The following is a 27,380-nucleotide window of genomic DNA, read 5'->3' as shown; positions in this document are numbered from 1 at the left end:
ATAATCAGAGTACATGTTCTTGGTCCTTTCACCCTCCTGCTCTTCTAAATGACTTCATGTTTTCACTTCTACCTTTGCACTCCAATGACTCTACATATTGTCCTCAAGCCCCCCAAAATTTACTGTCAGTTGATGAACTTGCTTCCTATATATAGAAAAAAAGAATATATCATCAAATGGAAGAATGAGTTGTCAGTCTTGTATCCCGTGACCTGCCTTCTCTTACTCTTTGGCAGCCATGGAGGTGCTCTGCTTAAGAGAATTTGCCATGAGGTGTGTAGTTGGCTGACAGCCTCCCGCTGATGAACTTGTGGTTTCACACTCAAAGCTCTTTTCAGGGTTTATAGTCAAAGCTCTTTCTTCCTCTTCCCATATGACTCTCAGGCCCCTCCCAGGCAGGATACTAGAGCTGGGTCATTTTTGCCTCACATGTGATTCTCCTAACAGGCAACCTCTGTTTTGCTATCTTTTATTGATCTGATAAAGACTTTCTCATAGTGGCACTATGGTCTAAGTCTCCTCCTACCCAATCTTTCTCCTCCCTTTTCATTCTTTAAGCCTTATTGAGATTTAATTCACATATCACACAATTCACCTATTTACAGTGTACAATACTAGTTTTTACTGTAATCAGAGTTATGCAACCATCGCCACAATCAATCTCAGAAAATTTTTATCACCCAAAAAAGAAACCCATACTCTTTAGTGGTCACTACCCAATACCCGCCTCTCCGTGCTCCAAAGCCTCATGGCCCCAGACATCCACTAATCTACTTTATGTCTTTATAAATTGGTTCCTTCTGGATAATTCATATAAAGGAATCATACAATACGTGGTCTTTTGTGAGTGGCTTCTTTCAGTTAGCATGATGTTTTCAAGGTTCATCCATGTTGCAGCCTATATCTGTACTTTGTTCCTTTTATTGATGAATAATATTCCATTGCATGGCTTTATCACATTTTATTTATGCATTTGTCAGTTGATGGACATTTGGATTGTTTCTACTTTGGGGCTATTATGAATAATACTGCAGTGAACATTTGTGTACCGGTTTTTGTGTGGATGTTTGTTTTCATTTCTTTGGGTGTATACCTAGGGGTGGAATTGTTGGTTCATATGACAACTGTGTGTTTAACATTTGGAAGTGCTCCCCAGTCCTCTTCATTCCCTTTCTTCATTTACAGGTCTCAGACCTGCATCATAGTCTGAAGGATCTCCCCAACCTACACCTGCTCTCTTTTCCATTTATTCTTCACAGGTGTTTCTCCCAAAATCTCTTGCACATGTAATTCCATCCTGACATCTGCTTCTCATAGCACCCACACTTACACATCCTGGTGAATACTCTGTGCTCCCATCTAAGGCCTAGATCCTGTCACCTTTTCCTACTCAGGGACATTGCTCCAGCAATTCCTCTTCTCCTTGCCTCATCATTAGTTGTTACTTTTCCAGTGGACCATTACATAACTTACATGTTATTTCTCAGAATCAATTGTTTAATTCATCGAACAATTTTTCTCTTGGCTCCACTTCTTTTTCCAGCACTTTTCACATTTCTCTCTTCTCCTTTAATAAAAACTTCTCCCTAATAGTTGTCTACACTCTCGATTTACTCAATATCTTGACCCACTAATTTATAATTGCTTTTGTCAATGGTTCAACACAATAGACAATTCTAAGCTCTTATCTTAGTTCACATAGCAATATTTCATGCAGTCAATTCCCCCTCCTCTTTAAAATATTTGACCTTCTGCGAGTTGGCTAAAAACAAAATAAAATAAAAAACTTGGCCTTCAGATGATAATATTATTGATTTTTTTCCCTAGCATACTGGCTCCTCATCAGTCTCATTTGCTGGTTCCTTCTACTGCCTCCAAACTCTGAACATTGGATGGACTATCCCAGGTTTTTGTCATTGGATCTCTTCTCTTTTCTATCTATATCTACACTCAGTCTCTTGGTGACTTCACCCCATACCATGGTTTTAAATATCTATTTTTATGCTGATGACTGCCAGTTTTATTTCTCTAGCTCAGACATCTCTCCTGAGCTCCAGTCTCATATATTTGACTGCTTATCTGATTTCTCCTCTTGCATACCTAATAAGCTTCTCATACTTATTTTGTCCAAACTGAGCTCTTAAACTTCTTCTTACCCAGTCTTCTTTATCTCAGTAAAAGACAACTTTATCTTTACAGTAGCTTGGGTCAAAACCTCAGAGTCGAGTCATCTTTGACTATTTTAGTTCTCTCACACCCTAGATCTAATCCATTAGCAAATCCTGCTGACTATCTTTGGAATGTATTCTGAATCCTGTAACTTCTCACTGCATCCAAGGACATCACCCAGGTCCAATCCAAAGTATTTTCCAACTAGCTATTGCAACAGGCCCCGTATTGGTCTTGTTGCTACTCTTGGTCCCTATAGTCTTGGTCCCTATAGATATTAAGAAATTATTGTTAATTTTGGGGGCTGTGATAATTTATGGTAATTATATTTTTAAAAAGTGCTTATTAGTTAGAAATGCATATAGTTAGACATACATACTAAAGCATTCATAGGAAAAAATCACGATATCTGGGGTCTGCAAAAATTTTGGGGGAAGCAGAATAAACAAGATTGGCAAAATGTTGATAGCTATGAAGGTGAATGATGGGTTGAGGAAGGCTTAATACTATTATTGATAATAGAAGAGATTAGAGAAATACAGTAGTCCCCCCTTATCTGCAGTTTCACTTTCTATGATTTCAGTTACCTTGGTCTGAAAATATTAAATGAAAAATTCCAGAAATAAACAATTATTAAGTTTTAGATTGTGTGCTGTTCTGAGTAGCATGATGAAATCTCTACTGTCCTGCCTTGACCTGTGCAGGAAGTGAATTATCCCTTTGTCCAGCATATCCATGCTGTACATGCTAACTGCCTGTAAGTCTCTTAATAGCTGTTTTGGTTATCAAATCGTTGCAATATCACAGTGTGTGTGTTCAAGTAACCTTTGTTTTACTTAGTATTAGCCCCAAAGCTCAAGAGTAGTGATGCTGGCATATTGTTATAATTGTTCTCTTTTATTTTTAGTTATTGCTAATCTCTTACTGTGCCTAATTTATAAATTAAACTTTATCATAAGTACATATGTATAGGAAAAAACATAGTATATATGGGATTCAGTACTATCCAAGGTTTCAGGTATCCACTGTGGTTCTTGGAATATATGCCCTGTGGATAAGGTGGGGACTACTGTACCTTCAAAGTTCTTAAGGAGAAGAAGCACAATCAAGAAATTTACAGCCAGGCACGGTGGCTCACGCCTGTAATCCCAGCACTTTGGGAGGCCGAGGTGGGCAGATCACGAGGTCAGGAGATCGAGACCATCCTGGCTAACATGGTGAAACCCTGTCTCTACTAAAAAATAGAAAAAATTAGTGGGGCATGGTGGCAGATGCCTGTAGTCCCAGCTACTCGGGAGGCTGAGGCAGGAGAATGGCGTGAACCCAGGAGGCGATGCTTGCAGTGAGCCGAGATTGCGCCACTGCACTCCAGCCTGGGCAACAGAGCAAGACTCCGTCTCAAAAAAAAAAAAAAAAAAAAAAAAAAAAGAAAAGAAATTTACATGTAGCTAAACTTAAGTAGAAAGGAAACAGGAAAACATTTCTGAACATGCACCAATTAGAGATTAGTTCTCCTGAACTCTTCTTGAATAAACTAATAAAAGATGAACTGAGAGATGAACAGAGAAACTATAGCAAAATGACTTGTGAATGTTGAATGTCTTATATTGTAGGACTAAGAATAAAATAAATGTGGAGATTATAGCTACAGAACAGAATGCAAGTTTTTAGAAATGATGTAAATTACCAAAGTAGTCTCAATATTATTCTGTTTATTTATTTATATTTTTTTGAGGCAGAGTCTTACTCTGTTGCCCAGGCTGGAGTGCGGTGACACATGATCTCTGCTCACTGCAATCTCCACCTCCTGGGTTCACAGAATTCTCCTGCCTCAGCCTCCCAAGTAGCTGGGACTACAAGCACGCACCACACCTGACTAATTTTTTGTATTTTAGTAGAGACAGGGTTTCACCATGTTGGCCAGGCTGGTCTCTAACTCCTGGCCTCAAGTGATCCTCCCACCTTGGCCTCCCAAAGTGCTACGATTACAGGTGTGAGCCACCATGCCTGGCACTATTCATTTTTCAAACTCAAATGACACCTACTTTAAGAGAACATACTTTGTGGGGAGACAGATCTAGATTCAAATAGCAACTTTAATGCTGGAAGTTATGTCAGTTTGGGTTTGAAATGAAATTCAGGCAATTTCTGTACTTTATTTTCTGTAAAATAGAGATAATAATACTTACCTAATAGGGTATAAAACCAAATAATAAAAATTTCAGTCATTTCAATATTTATTGTACCAGGCACTGTCCTAGGTATTAGGTATATATGGTAATGAATAAAATAGACCTGGAACTCACCCTCTCCTTGAAAGAAGCAGACAAATAAATAAATGAAATATATTGTATGTGAAGTGGTAATAAGTGCAATGGAAATAAACTAATAGTGTTTGGTGTAGGTTGAGGATGGAGAGGCATTGAAATTTCAATTGTAATTGCATCTCACCTAAGGAGGTGATGAAGTGAGCCACGGGGATGTGAGAACGTGGGAGAGGGGCCAGGGAGAGTCACTGTTCTGATTCCTGGCTGCAGCTGTGATTACTGCCATATCTCTTGTAATTATGTGTGTCGGCTTTCCTGAAACACCAACTCTGGCCTTCTACAACTTCAGACCAAGGTCTCCCAGTCGAGTGCCTTCCTGTTTGCATTCTATAACTGAGCCACAAACAGCCCTGTCTTGAGCTCTTATTTTCTTATAAAGTTTCTGAATATATCTGTATTTTATTTGGTACGCTCTTAATTATAGCCCTCTCTCCCCATTCCTCTTCTGGCTGCTGGAAGGTGGTGGATGGCTAGGCTGGAAGGCTATCTTGAGCAATACCATCTTATGTTGGTATTTATTATTTGGTTTTATACCCTATTAGGTAAGTATTATTATCTCTATTTTACAGAAAATAAAGTACAGAAATAGCCTGAATTTCATTTCAAACCCAAACTGACATAACCTCTGGTATTAAATACCAATTATCAGTCATCACACCTCCTAATACCCAGTCATTTTATCCAGGCTAAGCTTCTGCACCTCAAATTCTTCCCTTAAGGTGAATTTTTTCTATAGCGAGACCTCTGCCCAGGGAGTTAAGTGGTAACCTGTTTCCTGATAGCTTAGTGGTATTATTAATACGGAGGATTTGGCCACTGATCCTCATTTTGTCCTGCTATTGTTCTTATTCATTAATTCATTTATACAATGGCACTTATTTAACATATACTATGTGTCAAACTTGCATTGATACTGGATATACAATAGGGAATAAAACAAATATAGTTCTGCCCTCATGGTCTACAAGGGTTTCTTTGGATTCTTAGAGAATACTCTCTTCCTCTGCCTACCCTGCCAGGTAACAAATAGGTATATTTCTTGGGCTGCCTCATCTCTGCACACTCCATAACTTGTTGTACATGTATTTATATCTGATGATTGTATTTAATCAATTATCTCTATGATTTGTAAGGTCTTTCAGCAGCAACATTTGTGATTTTAGAATTTGATTGATTTGTAATAAGTGTACTCAGTGCTATTTGACTTAAATTTGTTGCACTGCAACTTAGTGTAGCCCTGATAAAACTGGGGCTCCCATGTGATCTGGCATATACAGTAAATGCCTTAAAAACACAAGCGTTATAATCAAGAATACTTGAAGAAAAAATTTAAGGTTTTATATAAAGGGAATGAAAGTAGGTCCACTTTATAAGTTAAAGCAAAATGTTTTAAAATTCTCTATTGCCATCCACTTCTTATTCCCATCTACATACTGAAGCAACTTGAAAGAAAGATCTCTTCTTTTTGTTCATTCTTCAAGTCAAGGTACTGCATCTGTGCCTCACTTATATTTTATTCCCCAACCCCTCCCCACCATATCACCTGTCATGAAAGGCAACCTAAGTTCTTTGGCTTATTTATTTTCTTTTACTTTACCCATTACAAGGATTCTCTACAACAGTGGTTCTTGAACTTTAGTGTGCCTCAGAATTGTCTGGAAGGCCTGTTAAAACACAAATGGCTGGACCCTACTTCCAGAGTTTCTGATACAGAAAGTCTGGGTTGGGGCTCAAAAATGTACATTTCTAACGTGTTCCTAGGTACTGCTGATGCTGCCTGTCCATGGACCACATTTTGAGAGCCACTCCTCTACAGTATAGCATCTGGGAGCCATTCCAGCAAATAAGAAATCTATCCATGGATAGAAGCCTTTGCTATATATTATACATAAATATTGTTACCTGATTGCCTATATATTAATATGAAGCTTATGAATTTAATGAATCATCTTCCATCACCACGTTTAAAATTCTGTGGGTTGGGGTGTATACTTGGGATAGGCTCAGCTATAAGCAAGAAGAGTAAAGGAAATAATATTTATTACTTGCTTGTCTATTCAGGAGATAGTAGAGTGTGATTGTTAGAGGAGTTAGCTGTGCAGCCAGGCCCTTTGGGGTTCAGTCTTAGCCCAGCAGGATTTCTGAGAGACACTTGAAAGACATTTAACCTTTTGTTCCTCACTTTCTTTTGAGATGAGGATAATGCAAGTAACCACCTCACAGCCTTGTGGTGAGGCTCAAATGATTTGATACGTATAAAACTCTTGAAGATGCCTGATATGTTGTATGAACTGTGATGTTACCTATTATTGTTATCAGGAATTTGTTGAGTGTTTTCTACATATTATCTCATTATAACCTCAAATCAGTCCTAAATGCAAGTGCCCCTATTGTTCTCATTGTAGAGACTAGAAAACAGAAGTTTAGAAAAATTGAGTAACAGATTAAAATCTCCCAGCTAGTAACAATCTCTGGTCTTTGTATTTTTCCAGCATTTTCCCAAAGGAATCATTTCCTCCTGTAAGAAAAATGGTTCAGGAAATCTGTACGATTCAAAAGTATATTTGAAGATAATTGGATAATTACTTGATCAGTATGGTTGATGAATTTTATAGTCAATATTATTGTGTCTACTTTAAAATGTAATCAAGGCAAAAATGGAGGCAACGATGGGTAAAAGAGTGGTTGTGTAACACACTAGTGAGTATCTAACATTTACAGAGTACCGTTACATAACAGACGTTTAATAAATACTGGTCAAACGACTGGGATGAGTGTGTTTTGGAACTAAAATTACCTAAAATTAAAGATTCATAATATTGAGTTAGTGAGATTATAGAGAAATGAGCATTGATATACTACTGTGGAACTTCTGGAAGTTGATTTGACAGTAGTCAACAAATTTTAAATTTGTATTTCCTTTGGTACAGAGAGTCTAAGTGTCTATCCCAGGAAATACATTTTTGCCCATGAAATGCATGTTCAATGCCTTCAAATTTAACACTGTGTAACTGGAGAAATTAGAAACCTAAATGTTCATAAATAAATTAATAAATTATTAGCACCTGTTTTACTGACACAGTATAAGAGTTAAAATGAATGAGAAAAGCAATATATATTGACATGAAGTATCTCCAAGGTATTCTAAGTGAAAAAAATGTTAACAGAAAAACATGTGTAGAATAACCCATTTTATTTATTTACTAAGCTCAAAACTATATCTATAGGAGATATGTAAGAAAATGCATTGGAAAAAGTTTGAAAGAGTAAATCTCAGACAGTTATTAATGGTGGCCTCTGGAAATTGAAGAGGGCTGGGAGAAGAGGGTCAAGAGAAATTTCCACTTTGTACATTTTTTCTTCTATGTTGTTTGGATTTTCCACAATTGCTATGTATTTATGTTTACTTGTGAAATTAAAAATGAAAAAAAGTAGTTTGCTCAACAAATATACTTAAAAGCCCTTTAATAAATATAATAGACATTAATATGTACAACAGTAAGTTTTCATGAGCCTTAAAACATATCTATTCTGGTAATAAGCACTTGTTTTCAAAAACCTCCAAAGTCATGATTGTTACTAAAATTTCATTACTTGTAATGCTATTGAGTCCCAGAATATTTCCTGTGAGTAGTAAAAGAGCTGAATTAGCATCTGAGTGGAAAGCACATGATACTAAAATTCTTGTAGGATTAGACTGCTCAGCCAAAAGAGCTTGCCTTAGCACTGTGACATCATTTTATGCTTGATCTATAACAGGTGGAGGTGACAGTAAACATAACAAAGCACCATTACACAAAAGGAGAAAGCAAAGAACTGTTTTTCCCCTCCAAATGGACAGTTATATCATGTTCAGTGGGAGACACTGTTAGATGTGGATGGGAAACCTAAGTATGTGGATAAAGTAAGACCACCCTAATAAGGGCGCTCCCTTAATACCAGCTGCCTTTTCTAGAAGGAAAACACCTGCTTTCCCTCTGACCAACTCTCATGACATAGAGATAAAGAGGTACAGCCTCAAACCTCAGAAAGATAAGGCATTGAGGGAAAAAAAGGGGGAAGGAGAAGAGAAAAGTCTAGTTAAGGACAAATTATGGACATTTGGAGGTATATGGCCAAGCAGGAGTAGAAGTTAAAATGGAGAACTGTTTCATGCAGCATTTTCTGGTCCAGTTGTGTATTTTGTAGTTGAAATGGAAATACACAGTATTCCACCACATCAGTATGATACTTTAATATCAAATCAGATTTTCCTTTGGTCAATAGCATAGCTAGAGTGGAATGACCACAGCAATTCCTATAGCTACAGCCCAGAAAATTCACAAAATTATTAAGTTACAGAGAAATTAGAGTGAAGCAAGTGAGGAAAGAAAACAGAACAGGGGTGAAGGGTGTGGTGGTTGGGAGAAGGAGGCGTGGGTGAGAAAAATTTCACTGTAGTAAACATCCATCATAATCAAAGAGGGCTTATCTTCTGCTAACCTATGGGTTATATGTAATATCTCAGATTATGACTAATACTTGTATAGTTCTGCTTGGCTTTATGATTGAAGATAGACTTCCACACTTTGTGGGTGAATCATACATTTTTTTTAAATATACATTTTCCCTGTTGTAATTTGACAGAGTATTTTTATCTCTCATCAGCTTACTATGATGTCTCTCTTACTCCTGGTTATTTCAGTTGTGAGTACGCTGACACTACTAGATCTAGCTTAAGTCAAAAGGAGAAATTTGTCATAAGGAAGTATTTTCAAGATAGCAAATGCATGAAGTTTTGGTGGACCTTATAAGAAAGAGGGAACTGAAAAGCTATGGGGACACATACTGCGCACATTCTCTCTCTCTTCTCTTCTGTGGCATTCTTCTCTCCTATAGCAAATCAGCTTTCTGTGCAAGAATGGAGATGGTAACCTCATAGTGGCAGCCTTAACTTTAGAGCATGGGTAACCTCATTTCAAGTGAACAGAAAAGTCTGATTTGCTGTTTTTGAATCCCAACTCCAAATTCCCCAGGAGTGAGACTCTGATGGCTCAGCTTGGTCCAATCAAGGGGTGTGGGAAGCAGGGTGTCACAAACTAGAACGTAGGTGCCAGAGGCTGGCTACTCTGGGTGAAGAGGACAGTTCTCAGCAAAGAGGACAGAATCCTTAATCTAAATTAGGACTCAGGAATTAAGTCTCTGAGTCTCTGTAAACTAACAATTATGCTAGGGGTTTATTTTTATTTTTTATTTTATTTTATTTTATTTTTTGAGATGGGAGTCTTGCTCTGTTGCCCAGGCTGGAGTGCAGTAGCATGATCTCGGCTCACTGCAACCTCCACCTCCCAGGTTCAAGTGAATCTCCTGCTGCAGCCTCCTGAGTAGCTGGGACTATAGGCACATGCCACCATGCCTGGCTAATTTTTGGTATTTTTAGTAGAGACAGGGTTTCACCGTGTTAGCCAGGAGATCTTGATCTCCTGACCCTGTGATCCACCCACGCTGGCCTCCCAAAGTGCTGGGATTACAGGTGTGAGCCACTGCGCCTGGCCGAAATTTTGTTTTTAAGAGTGAATGCTGGCATGAATCCTTTCACACACACAAAAAATGTTTTTCGTGAATAGGCAACTACATGTCTAACAGTTTTAAGTTAAATTTTTTAAAAGTAGGACATAGTTATAATTGTCATTTTACATATTTTGCCAAATAATTATCCTCACTTGAAAGAGGTTATTAATTCTTGGCTTACAAAGGGAAAACTGTTTTGGTTTTCAAGCACCAAAGTTTAATACATCCAGTTATCTCAAGGGAATGAGGGATCTGTTCACTGGCAATATCTTTTTTGTTTTCCTTTTCTTTTTGTGATTGAAAGTAAGGGTAAGGGAACTGATATAGAGACAAGGACATGCTGAAGTACAGAGGAGGTATTGGAAAATTTCTTTGCCATAGCCAACCAAATTTTGGAATAAATGGTACTAAAATATCTGGATGATTTGTAGTAAAAAAACATTGCTGGCTTGTCTGTCTACTTGATTAATACCCCTTGCCTTTGTCTTTTGGTTTATAATCCTACATTTGGAATAAATAAGCCTCTTTCCATATTTTATTCCTTTCTGCCTTCAGAAAAGTACATCTTCCCTGTTTTGGAAAGAAACAAACTAACTCCTGGGCTTCTCCCCAGCCCTTCGTTTGAGCCTGTTTCCCTTTCCAAGGACTTTCCTGCATCTTTTTTTGTGCTCACATTTATGTCCCCCCTTAAGAATGATGTTTTCAGTCTCATCATTTAATGATATAGTTCTGTTTTTTAAAATTCAAATGGAGATCTTCACATTTATCTCTATTACAACTCAGCCCTTATCCTACCAGTCCACACAGTCCTGTGTAGTGCAATAAACTGTGACAAATACTTCAATCTTCCTAATAAAATTCAACAAATTTCTTATACCTCCCAGCTTGGTTATATCTGTAAATTGGACCTGCCACAGATATAATAGACATTTGATAACTGTGCTAAGGGTTTTAAAATACTTTTTCACCTAATCTTCAAAATCTCTCTACAGGGGAGATTATTATCCTCATTATACTGATGAGGAAACAGAGGCTTAGAAAATCTAAATAAACTTTCCTGGCAAAAGCTGTGATTGAAAGAAACCCGGGTGGTCTGGACTCTAAGGCGTAAGTTCTTAAACCCTTGGCCACGGATTTTCAACCGTGGCTTTATGTCAAACCACCTAAAAATGTTAAAAAGTTATAGAAGCCAATGCGCCATCTCACACTTACTGAGGCAGTCTTGTTGGGGTGGGGGGAGGGTTTGGGCATAGCAGTCAAGAATCACTGCTGCCATGCTGGCCAACACTGGAAGGACAAAACCTCAAGACACTACACACAACCCCACAGTCAACAACTAGCTGTTAATTTTTCCCATTAGATCTTGCCACAAAGTTTTGAATCTAAATGTGTTACCTTACAGCTCATATTTCTTGTTTCTTCATATTGTATGAATGTCTTGAAAGACTTGGTCAAATTCCTTGGAATTCTTTTCATCATTATCAAAGAATAAGGGAAATTTCCTGAAATGTTTGCCTTGAGTAGCAAATTTCTAGTGATGCCACTACCAGGAATCACATAAAGAGCTCAAAAGTTCTGTTAATACAGAGTGAAAAAAGCTCAACATTCCAGGTTAGCATTGACTTAAAATCATGTATTAGTGATGAGGGAGGCTTTCACTTTCTGAATGACAGGAGGAAAGTTGCTTCATCTTTCTATGTGGGGAGACAGAAGATTTCTCAATTCTATAGGCTTATGAATAATATACCCCTTGTCCACCTTGTCTTCCACACCCACATCTCTAATATTAAGAAAATAACCTGCTCCCCCACAAAAATATCCTCAATATTCACCACTTCCAAATGGCTTCTCCCTGCAATTCACCAAGTCCAAATGGCTTCTCCCTGCAAACAGGCTGTGGACAGTAACAGATACCATGCCTAGTTACATAAGTATATCACTGCAAAATATAGAAACATCACTTATAATGAAAGTAATACTGCTTCAGAGTTCTAAAACAAGCATTTTCTTCCCCTCACAAAATAATCACATTTCCATTTCCACAGTTGTGATGCTTTTCATTTAACCATGACATTAAGCTCATCTTTAGCTCTTCTTCATTATGTGGGTCTGTGTTCTAGCTTTTACCTCAGTAGCAGTTTTTGTTTGCAGGAAAATAGGAACTCTTTTGGTAGTCACTGTTTGTAATTGCGGCCTTGATATTCTAAGCCATTGAGTCACAATTACTAATTAGAAATTCTTACTAACTTTGCCCATGTATTGCCTATGAAGCAGTAGCCATAGGAATGCAATTTTCCTGTAAATCCCTCCCTCTTATACAGCTCTAGTTCATTATTTACTTTAAAAGATTCAGGGTGAATTCAAGTAATTTCCTATGCTGCTATCATTTGCTTAAAGACCTTTTGCAATGGGTCTTATGTAAGAAGAAATGCAGGAGTTGCTTTGGTGAGGTTTATTTAAAGAAACCATTAAGTACAAGACAGACCTGAAGAGCAGCATCAGTTGTGTATGGGGAAACAGGAGCTATGAATGCGTCACTTGATTTAGGTTGACAGAAAGAGGGCTAATACTTGAAAAAATCCCTACACGATCTGGTGCCAGGCTACTTCTTTGGCCTCACCTCTTACCACTGCCCCCTCCTTCAGTGTCCTCCAGCCACAGTGACCTCTTTCCTGATCCTTGAACTTGCCAAACACTTTCCCTTCTCAAGGTCTTTGCCTTCAGGAGTCCCTCTGCCTGAAATTCTTTTCCCAGATAGTCATGGGACTGGTTCATTCTCATCCTTCAGATCTCTGCTCAAATGTCACTTATTCTAGGAAATCGTTCCTGGCCACCGTAAAATCGCACACCCCCTCCTCACTTTCTACTCCTTTTCTTTGTTATTATGTATATGGCAGCAGAAAATTATGCATTTTCTTAGTGGCAATTACACACCCCGCACATTATGCATTTAAAGCGTTGTTTGTTGTTTTGTCGCTTCCATCAGAATACAATCCAGTAGGGCAAGGAGTGTGTGGGGTCGTGTTCACCTAGTATCTCTGGGGACCTACAGCCCGGCACCTAGTAGACACTCAGTAAATATTTGAATAAATGAATGAGGCCCTTTGGCAGCCGGGAAGCCCGTCACAGCCGTCGTCTCCACCCTCTCCTGGGCTACACCAGGCCACGCCGGTCAAGTTGTTTCTCCTCCAGGAGAAACATTCGCTAGGCCTTGTTGCCAACCCGCAGGCAGCTGGGCGCTTCATCCCACCCTCACCCCTTTCCAGCCAAGGTGCCTGATCGGAGTCAGGCTCTCGAGGTCGCATTGCCACGAAACAGCGTGTGTGAGCGCGTCGTCCCCGGCCCCCGGCGCCACTTCCCCTCGGCCTAGCAGCCTGGGCTGGGGAAGGACAGGTCTGCTGTACCCGGGAAGTGGAAGGAAAAGCAGAAAGCGGAGAAGTGTGCGGGAGGGGAGTCTCCGCGCGGAGGCAGCCCGGCCTCCTCCTGTGCAGGCTGCGCGCTGGGGAGCCAGCCAGGCTGAGTCACTCCCGGCCGCGTCCCTGGAGGGCGGCGGCCACACCCACACCCGCCCATCTAGTGAGGGCCGGGCCCAGCGCTGGCACCTAGCTCCAGCCGGGCACCAGTGTTTCGCGAGGCGCCGCCGCCTTAACTTCCTTGCGCGCTCACGCCCAGGGGCCGTCCCAGGAATCTCCACGCGCGCTCGCCGGCTTCCCGAGAGGCAGCTGCCCTGCGTGGCCCGCGCCTGCAGGTCCCGCGACCAGCACCGAGCGGCGCACGCGCACTGCAGGACGCGCGTCCGGCTCTCCCCCAGCCTCTATCCGGCCCAGTCTCCTGCCATTCGGGGAGACTGCGGGCCAACCGGGAGGCTGAGTTCGAAGCTAGCCGGGCGGCGAAGCCAGTGTCGCCCGCGGCGTTGAGAAGACGGTGTGGCCCCGGAGAGGGTGGAGACAACTGTGACGGGCTTCCCGGCTGCCCGAAGTGGGAGTGGCGTGGGGCTGCAGGAAGGAGAGAGGAAGAGGAGCAGAAGGGGGCAGCAGCGGACGCCGCTAACGGCCTCCCTCGGCGCTGAGAGGCTGGGCCGGCGCCCGGCTCGCTTGGGTGTTCGCGTCGCCACTTCGGCTTCTCGGCCGGTCGGGCCCCTCGGCCCGGGCTTGCGGCGCGCGTCGGGGCTGAGGGCTGCTGCGGCGCAGGGAGAGGCCTGGTCCTCGCTGCCGAGGGATGTGAGTGGGAGCTGAGCCCACACTGGAGGGCCCCCGAGGGCCCAGCCTGGAGGTCGTTCAGAGCCGTGCCCGCCTCGGGGCTTCGCAGACCTTGGCCCGCCGGGTAGGAGCCGCCCCTGCGGGCTCGAGGGCGCGCTCTGGTCGCCCGATCTGTGTAGCCGGTGGGTGTTATCTCTGCCTGGCTTCTGGGTGGGGGGCAGCAGCTGTCTCTCCACCCCCTTCCTACCTTTTGATCCCGCCTGCCCCCTGCTAGTGGCAGCAAACTTCTGAGCCAGAAAAATCTTCCTCTTTAAGACGACACCTAGAACGAGTCTTGCTGGTGATATTTGCTTCCATTTGTGTCTTATAATTCCCGCGCCCCCGCCTCCTTATTCCTTTTTAAAATTTTCTAGACACTTAAACAGCCTAGAAAAAGCATTTGTTTCCCCTGGATTTATGTGGTAGTAGTTAACTGCTGCTTCTGTTTTTAGGTTTCAGAAGCAGGCAACAGGAACAAGATGTGAACTGTTTCTCTTCTGCAGAAAAAGAGGCTCTTCCTCCTCCTCCCGCGACGGTGGGTGTGCTGTCCTTTATCGCTGCAGTAAAGGCGAAGGTGTCTGGAGCTGGGAGTGCGTGCGCAGGGCAGGTTGGAAGCGTGTGAAGAGAGGCAGGGCTCATTGTTGCTTACTCTTCTGAAAATGTCAGTGCTAAACTTTTAATGTTGATCTGGGAGAGTAATTTTGGGGTGTTTTGTTGTTCGTCTTGGATCCTTTAAGAAACATTTTTTTGTTGGCTTTACACATAACATGACTTTGCAGAGAAACGTAAAACGTTGTCCATTACCCTTTCTTCTTAAGCAGCCAGAGATTCTTAATCCTTTAAAGACGAGTATTTCCAAGCAATAAGAGATAGCTTTTGGGAGAACACGTTAGCTATTCTTGCTGGGGTTTCTGCTACCACACTGAATGCTTCCTGATGGTTTTATCTGCCTAAGCTTGCTGTGTCGGTTGAATTTACCCAGTTTGTTTTCCAGTAATTACTAATCTGTCAGGAGAAACTCCATTTCTCTGAATGAAAGGGTAGGAGCGGCTGAGTATGGAGAAGGAAACTGGAAGTGGGAATAAGGGAAATGATTGCTTTTGGTTTCATAATAAGTTTGTACAGTGAGTTGTTGGGCTACTGCAAATAAAGATTTTGTATCCCTTCTCCAGAATGCTTGGGACCAAAAGTGTTTTGGATTTTTTTTTTAAATTTTGGAATGTTTGCATATACAAAATCAGACATCTTGAGGATGGGACCCAAGTGTAAATACGAAATTCGTTTGTTTCATATAGACCTTATTCACACAGCCACTAAGTCATTTGCAATATTTTTAATACGTCTGTGCATGAAACAAAGTTTGTATTAAGTACTTACGTGGGGAATTTTCCCCTTGTAGCATCATGTTGGTGCTCAAAATGTTTCAGATTTTGTAGCTTTTCAGATAAGGGATGATCAGCTTGTATTTTGATATAACACCCAGAACATTTGAAGATGAATAATCAATTTTTGGCCTCCCTTCCCCCATCCGCCTCACCTTATACCACTTTAAGCGTGAGAATTATTTGCTTGTACATGCATTTGTCTGTTGGTGTGTAACGTATGTACAGACTGGATGTATCCAGCACTTGCCTTAATAGTACATGTATTTACCTGAATAGGAAAGCTTTAGTACTTGCTGGCCAGAAGAGCACACCATGCTTGTTTTTGCTCTAACTGAATATCCTGTATTTGCAATTTATAGCAGTTTTAGGGACTCATTAGGGAATTTTTTGTGTGTGTGCCTTTGGTGATTTGAGACAGGTGTCTCAGATATGGGAAGGGAATATGACATTGTTTCTCTGTTTCACCTGGCTATTGCTGAAAGGTGGGATGCTTTTGAGGCAGAATAGGAAAGTGCATTGGCTTTGGAGTGAGATCTGGATTTGAATCCTGGTGTTCTTGCCACTTAAGAGTTGCATTATTTACGGCCGGGCATGGTGGCTCACGCCTGTAATGCCAGCACTTTGGGAGGCTGAGGAAGGAGGATCACTTGAGGTGAGGAGCTTGAGACCAGCCTGGCCAACATGGTGAAACCCCATCTCTACTAAAAATACAAAAATTAGCCGGGCGTGGTGGTGCACACCTGTAATCCCAGTTACTCGGGAGGGTGAGGCAGGAGAATTGCTTGAACCTGGGAGGTGGTGGTTGCAGTGAGCCGAGATCTCACCACTGCACTCCAGCCTGGGCAACAGAGCGAGACTCTGTCTAAAAAAAAAAAAGAAAGAAAAAAAGAGTTGTATTATTTACTACTCTTTTAGCTTCACTTTCTTATAAGATTGTTGTGAGAAGTGAGTAAGACACATGCAAAGTGGTAAACTGCCTGGCTGTCATAAAAGTCTTGGCTACTATCACGGCTGGGAGGCAAAGGAGATTCAGAGAAGGGCAGAATGACTGCATAAGGTGATCTGCCTGTAACTCGTGTTTCTTCCTTTCTAGTATAAAGAGATAAAGGACTTTAAGGTCTTAAACTGGTGAGGGAGTATTATAGCCTTTGTATGGAAAGGTTTGACTTTTGTCTCTCTGCTTAAACCCCCATTGTGTTGCCCCTACCAATTATTGTGCTGCCCCCACCAATTATTGTGCTGCCCCCTTGTGGTTAACTGTGCTAAGAACTTTCTTTTGCTCTTCTCCCGTTACATTTCCCACCCTTCCCCACTCCCTTATAGACCCCTCCTCTTAGCTCCCAGTTTCCCAAACTGTGTGCCAAGGTGCCCAGAGCACCTCAGGCTTGAACTTGTGTTTTGAGTTAGTTCATGGTTTCAATATTAGATACCTACACCCGTTTCTACAATGTCATGTCTTTGTAAAGATGTATTTTCAGAGGTTGCTCTGATAAAAAGCAACTACTACATGAAAATGAATGTAGAACAGGAAATGACAGTGTGGTATTGTCCAATTTGATTCTAAGGTTTGATAAGTTCTACAGTGCTCTACACTAAGTTGTAAGGACATAACTACTAAGTAAGGTGTTCAAACCTATTTCTTTTGGCCTGGGGGTGTCGTGAAAAATTTGCTAAGACTCAGAGCTCCCTGAATGGGTTTGGAAACCTCTGCCTTAGCTTTTAGTTTGCTTTTCTGAAAAAATTATTGATATAAAGCTAGTACCAGCTGATCATGGCTTAATATATTTCCTCTCCTATGTAATATGTTTATAACTTCTGCCCAGTTCTTTGATTTTAAAACTAATCCTATTGCTAACTTGTTGTACTAGTCACTTCCTGGTTTTTCCTGTACTGGTCTTCTGCTTCTATTTCTGTTCATCTCCTTAAACTCCGAATGCCCCAAGTGAAAGTTACCATTTTCTACCCCTTAATTTTCTTCTAATCATGTAGGCTTTAAATTAGGCATCATCTTTAAACTACTTCTTTCATTTACCTCTTATTCCCATTCAAAATGTCCATATTTCCTTTCTTTCTCATATCTCTGCTTTCCCTCCTTTACTGTGTGAATCCCAGGACACATTTCCTGAGCCTAGAATATTGAAAGTCATTTGAACTTCTGAGAATTCAGTGTCCCTTCCTTCTGTTTATCCTCAATAGAGATTCCACTCTAATACTCTTTATTATAGCATTCCCTTGCCCCAAAACCTTCAGTGGCTTACCATTTTCTACTTATTAAATTTTCCTGACTTTTAAGATAGTCTATTATCCATCCCTGCCCTATTTATTTAGTCTTTTGTCTAAGGATCTCTAGTCCTTAAGCTTGTAAGCTGATTTCCACACTTTCTAATAATAAGCTATGCTTCTTCTATCCTTCAATTTTTGCCCATGTTCTCCATCCCTCTTTTTTTCCCTCTATTTCTGTAGCTCTTTAGTCTTAGAACATTTTCACATGGTTTAATTATATGCCATGCTTTAGTTGTTTGATAGTTATTTCCCTAGTGTTAGCCATATCTTTTCAAGTTGATTGTGTATTCTTTGAGGAGCAGTACCTTAGATTAAAAAAACCACAACACACAGTGGAGAGCACATGGGCAGCATTCAAGAAATACATGTTGATTGTGTGATAAGGAACTGTAGTCACCAAACAAATATTTATTAATACTTGCAATGTAAAAGGTACTTGGCTGTATCCAAAAGAGAAATAAAGAAATATAAAATAGGCTCCTTTCCCTAAGGACTTACAGTATAATTGGGCAGATAAGCTAAATAATAAAAGTTACAGATATTTGAGACCACTTAGAGTTGAGCAGAGATTTTGCATAATAGGAAGGAACTGGTAGAGGGGGTAAGCAAAGGCAAAATATGTATATATGTATGATATGTTCAGAGAGCAGTACATAAATAACTTGACTGAAATGAAGATTTGTGTGAAAGAGTAGTAAGAAATTGTGTTAAAAATGTAGTTGGAATTTGATTATGGATGTCTTTAAATGCTAGGATGAGAAGAATGTACTTTGACCTGTAGATATGGAGAAGCTTTAAAAGTTTTGAATTGAGAAAGAGTTTGCTGAAATAAGTATTTTAGGAAAATCAAAGCAGCACCAGTGCTAGGTCTCATATGAATTGGAAAGAGAATGGTAGAAAGAGGTAGGAAAATAATTGAGCCCTGAAGTAATGAGGACTTAGAAATAAGTCAGATTGCAGAGATGTCACAAGACATTATTATGGATTGGATAAGAAGGGAGAATGGAGGGGAGAAGAGTGATTAAAGATTACCTTACCTTGAAGGTTTGCTTTTCAGTGACGGAGGAAATCAAAGAGTGTTGACTCTCCAAGACATCTTAGAACATCTAAGTCTGTATGTTTTGTATATTAGGACTCAGACCAGAGAGATTTAAAAATGTGTCCAAAGTTACTCAGCTAGTTAATGACAAAGAAACTGCCGTTTGATTAATGGCAGTTACTAACAAAAATAGTTATGGCAGTGTTAGTAGCTGGTAGAGGGGATGTAGACAGTTGAGCATATATTGTGGATATGTTGAGTTTGCGGTGGCCGTGGGATGGGCAAGTGAAAATTGATAGCATACAGTGGGACATATGACTAGAATTTGTTAGCGAAGTTAAGGCTGGTGCTGTGGTACTTAAGAGAAAAGAGTGGGATTGCCCATAATTAGCGGGTGGGTGAAAGGAGAGGAATGGGTAAAGGAGACAAAGAAAAAACAGTATGAGAGGCAAATTAGTGGATAGGTTAGAAGGCGGAATGATCAACATGTTGATCATTGGCAAGAAATGAGAAGAATCAGATCCAAAAAAAGGTCTTAAAAAGATGTATTAGTGTTTTTCCTAATAAGAAATCTATAAAAACAGAAGAAAATTGCTTATACTTTCCCTACGTAGAAATAACCACTGTTAATATTTTGTTCTCTCCGGTTTAACAAAAGACCTTTGGATTTGACAGTTGGGTGATCAGTGGAGACTTTTCCAAAGCTCTCCATCACTAGGACTAAGGATGAGAATTTTAGGCATAATAAAACCTAGGAGGTATTTTTCAACAGATTGTCATTCGTCTGTATCGTCTTATATATCACACTGTCCAGGTACTATTCTTCCTATGTGCATTGGTTCTGTGTTTTTTCTGAATGATAGAAGGTTAGACAAGCCATCTCTGGGTGCTTTTGTGCTGGTAAAATTTGAATAAAGTGATAAAATATTTGTTTCTAAAAGGAAGGAGAAATTCTTGGTCGATAACTTATAAATCTGAGGGTTGAATGATTGATGAAATTAGGGGTACTGGAAAGAACAAAGAGAAGCATTATCTATTTTGAAGCTTTTCTGTATAGTTACAAAGGGTTAACTAGGTTAGAATGGTCCATGGGCTGTTTACTTTGCTTGCATGTTTATTTTGATCTTCCCAAGAACATTCTTCTGTTCATCTTTTTAGTATGTTATTGGAAACAGAGTACTCATTAGTTCTTACTAAGTGATTTTAGTTTAATAAATTATGATTATGAAATAAAATGCTATTAGGTAATATTTTTATAATATAAAGGGCCATGTGATGTGAGTAAGTGCACTGTTTTGGAAATCAGGGGATAAGGGACTGACCCTGCTCTCAGCATGGTATATGATTTCAGGCAACTCACGTAATCAGTGAGTCTTGTCTATTGAGGGAATGGACTAAATCTTTTCTAGAAAATTTAAAAAGGTGGGATCACATGGTAAAATGTGTATAAAGTTTAAAAAGGAAATGGTTTACCAATGTTTATGACAAAAACCAGCAAACTCTTTCCCACCCCCCCACCCCACATCTCCTTTTCTAGTCTCTAATTCCTGTACACCAGGCAACCACCTGTTCTCTGTACTTTGCCGTTTTCACCTTTATAATGAATGAATTGTTTAGCATCCCCTCTAAAGCCTCTCCATTCAGTTGTGTAGAAGAGCTCATCCCCTTTGCCTTCAAGGGCTTTACCATTATATTTCTCTCCTCTTTTTCTTGCCTTCTCAATTCTTCCCTCTACTGGATTATTTCCATCAGCATTACTCTGATTGCTATTGCTGTGTAACAGAAACTACCCAAAACTTAGTGATTTAAAACAACTACTTTATTAGGCTCACAGATACCATGGGTCAGTAATTGAGACAGGGCACACCAGGGATGACTTTGTTTTTGCTCCACAATGGCTACCAGGATATGAGTTGGGAAGAATTGCCAGCCAGGGGTGACTTGAAGGCAAAGGACTGGAATCATCTGGAGGTGTCTTCACTCACATGATGGGTAGTTGATGCTGGCTCTTGACTGGGATGTTAGCTGGGCTGTTAACTGGAGCATGTACATGTGGCCTGGATTTCCTCACAATATGGTGGCTTCAGGGTGGTCACCTTTCTTAGTGGTGAGTAGAGAATTAAAAGTGAGTGTGTCAGTGTGTCTCAGCATAAATCTTTTATGATTTAGCCTTGGTAGCTGCACAGTATAACTTCTGCCATGTCCTACTGGTTGTAAGGGTCAGAAGCCTGTCCAGATTTGATGGGGGAGTGGCAAGTTCACACTGCAGAAGAAAAACATGTGAGATGGGAAATAGTGTTATGGCCATCTTTGGACAATTATTAATACTATTGCCATAGTTTGCCATTTTGCCAAACTTCACATCCCTCCTGTATCTGAAATACACGCAAAATACACTGAGCTTCTCCTCAAAGGTCCCTAATTCACATCCCATCATGACAGTAACTCAGAGTCCAGTATCTCATCATATAAATCAGGTCCAGGTACAGAATAGTTTTCTTGGGTATGGTTAATTGGATATGGTTCTTCTTGAACTGAGGACCCATGAAGAGACAGTTTATATGTCCCCTACATACTTTACAAAATGGAAAAGGCACAGGTTATCTGCAGTAGACATTCCTCCTCAAGAAGCGCGCAAGGTAGGCACAGTCTGTAGCAATTCTGCAGCCTCACTGGGCAGATGTTGCCAGTTCCTTGATTAGGTCTCAGTCCTGCTTCCTGGAAGTCATTCTTAATAGGACATAGGCTTCTTCTGTTTTTGGGTTTACCTTCTGAATTATTTATCTCCCCCACCCCTGCACCCAACCCATATAAATTGCTTTGTATTTGTAAGAGTAGCTTTCTGAGCTTGCTTCCTGCCTGTAGTGCTCCAGAGTCCAAAGGCCCCCTTTTATATAGCAACTGTCCCTTTCATTCCAAGCTAATACAACTCCTTTAAAAACTTTGTGGACTTCCTGTGTGTAAGTTTATAATCTGTACTGCCATACCCACAAATCTCTTTTGAGAGGAACTCTTTCCTCCCCTAAGCTCTGTGTGAGTCTGCTGTGGGACAACACCCTTAAGATCCTTAGATAATATTTCGTCTGAAAGGATCTATGAGGTACTGATTTAGATCTTAAGAAAGGATCTTATAATCACACTCTAGATTGGATCTTTGCTCTGAGGCCCTTTTTATTTGACACTTTGCTGGCTGAAAAGATTGTTCTGAGTCCATTACATCTCCTTGAAATTCTACTCAAAAAATGAATAGCTTATTCTTTAGTTCATCTCTCTGTTCTCTCAATTATAAGGGCAGCTAGAAGAAGCCAAATTGCTTTAACTTCCTGCCGAGAATCTCCTTAATTCATTAGGTCAGGTATGTATTTTATTTTCCATGTTAATGTAGGTGACAGTTGTGCTAAACTTTGCCCTAGTATGTAACAAGGGTCTCCTCTTATTCAGCTTTCACTATCATTTCTCTCACTTTCCTTGAAGTCCTCACTGACAGTCTCCTTGAGGGCTCTTAGGCTCCCATGAAGTTTCCTCAAGACCCTTTAAATGTGTGAACACAAAGGGTCCTTATCTGTTCCTGGCTATATAGCAGGTCCTTGAATAACTGTCATTTCTTCATAACGTTGATAAGAAAAAAATGGATTCCTGCCTGGGGCCACTGTTTGTGTGGAGTTTGGACATTCTCCCCACGTCTGTGTGGGTTTTTCCGGGTGCTCCAATTTCCTCCCACATTCCAAAGATGCGTATGTTAGTGGATCGGTGTGTCTAAATGGTCTCAGTCTGAGTGATCATGTATGGATGAGTGTGCCTTGCAGTGGGTGATGTCCTGTCTAGGGTTGGTTCCCACCTTGTGCCTTGAGTTGCTAGGATAGGCTCTAGCCACTCGTGACTGAACTGAATTGGGTTAATAATTATCTTACTTGTTTTTATTAGTCTTTCTTAAATGTTTGTATAGCTCACATTTATTTCAGTGTTTAATAATCAGAGTGTTTGGAATCTTTACTTAGAAGTTTGATGATGTTTTTGTGGCCATAAATATGCCATAGGAACTTCCTTATCTCAATTAGCCTATGGAAAAATGGATTTTGTTACACATTGTTTCACTTAAAGTCACAGTTTCCAAGAACCTATTGAAGACAGTGAGGATTAACTGTACTAGAACTGTTTCCTAACCCAGTGGTTCTTATCAGAATTACCTAAAGGACTTATTGAAACACAAATTGCCGCTGGGCCCCACCCCCAGAGTTTGTTTCATTAGCTCTGGAGTGGGACTTGAGGATTTGCATCTGTGAGTTCCCAGGTGATCTGATAATGTTGATCTGGGGCCTAGATTGTGAGCATTACTGATTTAAACCAGGGATTGGCAAGATTTTTCTATTAAGGATCATAAATAAAATATTTTAGACTTTGTGGGCAAGATTGTTTCTCTTGCACCTACTTAATTCCGCCTTTGTGGTGCAAAAGCAGTTATAGACAATACATAAATGAACAGACGTGGCTCATGGCTGTGTTCTCATAAAGTTTTATTTACATAACAGGCAACTGGCTAAATTTGGTATGTGTGAACTGTGCTCTGCCAATTCCCAATTTAAATCATTACTTGACTCCACATCTCTTCAAGCTACGGCCCCATTTTTCACTCCCCTTTGGAACAAAACTCTTTGAGAGTTGTCTGTACTTGTCTCTTTTTATTCTTTCTTTAAAAAATTATCTATTTTTTGAACACATTTAAATGTCTTAGAATTCAAAAAGTAGTAAATATCTTTGTACATTTGTCAGGGCGTGTGTGTGTGTGACTATAACTAAAGATTAAGTAGAAGAGGAATTGCTGATTCAAAAGTGGTATATGTTACTAAGTTCAACAAATATTGCCAAATTGACATAGAAATACCAAGTTATGCTTTTCTACACCTTTACTAACATTGTGTTTTCAGATGACTTGATTGTTGCCAACTTGAGACATGAAGAATAGAATCTCATTATAATTTTAATTTGCTTTTTATTCTCCTTTTTTAGGGAACTCTTCACTCATATCTTGGCCCACTTTCTGTTGGATTTGTGGTCCTTTTACTTTGCTTTGTGGGAGCTCTTATACTAAGGAAGATAGCTTTGAGTTTGCGAAATGAGTTGTTTTCCCTAGGTTGTCTCTTTATCTTTTTCATTCTGTAGATAGTGTGATTTTGTTGTTGTGCATCTAGGTAGGTCCCTTCTAACCCTGAAATTATATTTTGAGATTCTCCCTTGTTTTCTTGTTCCATCTGGAATTTATACTGACACAAGATATAAGATGGAACACAACTTTTTTCCCCTAGATGGTTGTCCAGTTTCAATACTATTTGTCAGATAATCCTTCTTTTCTCTGCTGCTGTGAAATGCTGGTGTTTTAAATTGTGTATGTAGTTGGATCTATTTCTGGACTTTGTTTCATTCTAAAAATGGCTCCTCTGAAACCATATTGTGAGTTCTTGGGTAGTGAACATTTCTATTTATTTGTTTCCAAGTCCTGTATAATATTTATTAGCATATGGGAGGCATTCAAATACTTGAAAATAAAATGAATAAATCAAGCATTTAGGAATAGAAGCAGATCTTTTTGCCAGTTATTCAATTTAGTTATTCTATTTAATTTCTCTATTTCTGATTTTAAACTTGAATTTAACCTTGGTTTTCCATTTTAGTTTTACCTTTTTTTTAAACTTTATTGTGAAGTATTAAGTTATTTTTTGTACTTACTGAATGGGCATTTGCTAACTTATGTGTCTGCTCTTATTAGTCTATTTTTGGCCTCAAATTGTTAAAAATTCACAGGATAGTTTTATTTGTATCAAATTTGCTACTGAGGGAAGCTTGTCATTTCATAATGGCAATCCATAGGATAGGTCAAGTCATTTGAGATTGGAACTATTAAGGATAAGTTCATTTAACATTGAATTATTAGATCTGTGGTTAATTGGCCAGGTTAGAGAAGACAGAATTACAGGGAAGTCTGGATTTTACAACTTATTATTTTAGAGGGTCAAATTTAGAATAATATTTTTAAGCTTTTTAAGTAGAAGTATATGGATCACCTGAGGTCAGGAGTTCACGACCAGCCTGACTAACATGGTGAAACCCTGTCTCTACTAAATACAAAAAAATAGCCAGGTGTGGTGGTGCATGCCTGTAATCTGAGCTACTTGGGAGGCTGAGACAGGAGAATCGCTTGTACCTGGGAGGCAGAGGTTTCAGTGAGCTGAGATCATGCCATTGCACTCTAGCCTGGGCAACAAGAGTGAAACTCTGTCTCAAAAGAAAAATAAATAAATAAATAAATATAAATAAATAGAAGTATACTATTCTGATTCTCTTATTTATATGTATAATTTATTTTTTAAATACATGAGGTATTGTAGATTTTTTGGTTTGTTTTGAGGAGGGGCGGGGGTGATATGAAATATAGTTTTCATTGCATCAGATCTTCAGTTGTAACGATATTGCTGGAATCCACCATTTAGGACCTTGTCTTGTTAAAAAAAAAATTATCCTTGCCTTCACCCCTACCCCTCCCTGCCATAAACTTTTAAAGGTAAGTATTCTGCGATAATTGGATTATATTTACTATTATGAAAATTTTAAATTATTAGAAGTAAAATGAAATATACCTTCATTGTAGTAAGTTTGATTCACAGTGCCTCTGGTTATGGTGGTCAGTAAAAGTAACACTGTATTAGGAACAATCTTCATGGTGGGAGTTCTCTCCTTTTACTCTTCTGTTAGTTTGTTCTTTTTTTTTTTTTTTTTTTTTTTGAGATGGTTTCACTGTCACTCAGGCTGGAGGACAGTGGCTCGATCACGGCTCACCGCAGCCTTGCCTTCCCTGGGGTCCAGTGATCCTCCTACCTCAGCCTCCTGAGTAGCTGGCACTGCAGGCGAGTGCCACTAGGCCTGGCTAATTTTTATATTTTTTTTGTAGAGATGGGGTTTCACCGTGTCGCTCAGTCTGGTCTTGAACTCCTGGGCTCCAGCAATCTTTCCGCATCAGCCTCCCAAAGTGCTGGGATTATGGTTCTGGAGCCACCGCGCATGGCCTGTTAGTCTGTTCTTGCATTGCTATAAAGAAATACCTGAGGCTGAGTACTTTATAAAGAAAAGAGATTTAATTGGCTCATGGTTCTGCAGGCTTACAAGCATGGGGCTGACATTTGCTCAGCTTCTGGGGAGTCCTCCGGGAGCTTTTACTCATGGTCGAAAGCTAAGAGGGAGCAGGAATATCACATTTCAAGAGCTGGAGCAAAAGAGAATGTGGGGAAGGTGCACACACTTTTAAACAGCCAAATCTTGCAAGAACTCAGTATCTTCAGGACAGCACCAAGGGGGATGTTGCTAAACCATTCATGAGAAATCCACCCCCATGATCCAGTCACCTCCCACCAGGCCTCACCTCCAACATTGGGGATTACAGTGCAACACATGAAATTTAAAGGGGACAACATCTAAACTATATCAACCTTGCTGTACCCCTCAGCCTCATTTTATAGGCAACAATTGAATATATTGGTTTTATAAAGGTTTGATACGGAAAGATTCATTAGGAGTGGATTTTAGGACTTGGGGAATGACTCAGAGAAGAAAATAGTGCATGATAGTATAAGTCTATCTGATTGATGAGTAACTGGAAATCCTTCCAAAACATAATGCTTCAGTGTCTGCAGAATTGTTTCATTTCCATATTTATGTATTTCTTACTCTTTCCTTGTTTATCCATAGGTGCTTAATTTTTTTTTAAATCTGAATGCATTATGATAATCTTTAAATAATTATTTCAGAGGAATATCTGAAATATTCAGTGTTCTTCTAGCATGGCAGTATTTTAAAAATCATTATGAGCTTAAATTCATACTGATTTAAACAACTTCTAGATTTTTTTGAATATCAATAGCAGAGGGTAGTTTTAAATATTTCACGAGCAGAATTAATTAAATTTCCTGTGCAATTTTATTTTTTATAGACAAACTCGTCACTTCTTAAAATCTTTTAAAAATGTCTTGGTAATACAGGCTTGGAATATGATGGTGTTGAAATGAGATCTTAAGCGAAAAAAAACTCCAACGGTTTTTGTTGTTGTTGTTGTTGAGGTGGAGTCTTGCTCTGTCACCCAGGCTGGAGTGCAGTGGCATTATCTCAGCTCACTGCAACTTCTGCCTCCCAGATTCAAGCAATTCTCCTACCTCAGCCTCCCGAGTAACTGGGATTACAGGCGCGCACCACCACGCCCAGCTAATTTTTGTATTTTTAGTAGAGACGGGGTTTCACCATGTTGGTCAGGCTGATCTCGAACTCCTGACCTTGTGATCCGCCCGCCTTGGCCTCCCAAAGTGCTGGGATTACAGGCATGAGCCACCATGCCCGGCCAAAAACT

General features: G+C 39.9%; 1 protein-coding gene across 6 annotated transcripts in view; it reads left to right on the top strand.

Annotated features, from left to right (window-relative positions):
* The first annotated feature begins 13,201 nt into the window (after positions 1–13,201).
* Positions 13,202–27,380, top strand: part of JAK2 (Janus kinase 2) — a 150,863-nt gene continuing 136,684 nt past the window's right edge. The window contains exons 1-2 of one of the 6 annotated variants that reach the window (XM_016960555.4): positions 13,202–14,369; positions 14,737–14,819. The gene's annotated coding sequence lies outside the window, so the exon portion shown is untranslated. Of the gene's footprint in view, positions 14,428–14,736; positions 14,820–27,380 lie in introns of all 6 variants that reach the window. The other 5 variants (XM_001139368.7, XM_016960557.3, XM_063788740.1 and 2 more) reach the window with 5 other exon arrangements.

This window comes from Pan troglodytes, chromosome 11 (assembly GCF_028858775.2).
Source record: "Pan troglodytes isolate AG18354 chromosome 11, NHGRI_mPanTro3-v2.0_pri, whole genome shotgun sequence".
Classification (NCBI taxonomy): domain Eukaryota; kingdom Metazoa; phylum Chordata; class Mammalia; order Primates; family Hominidae; genus Pan; species Pan troglodytes.
Note: the sequence above shows the minus strand (reverse complement) of the source record. Positions and strands in the feature narration are given on the sequence as shown.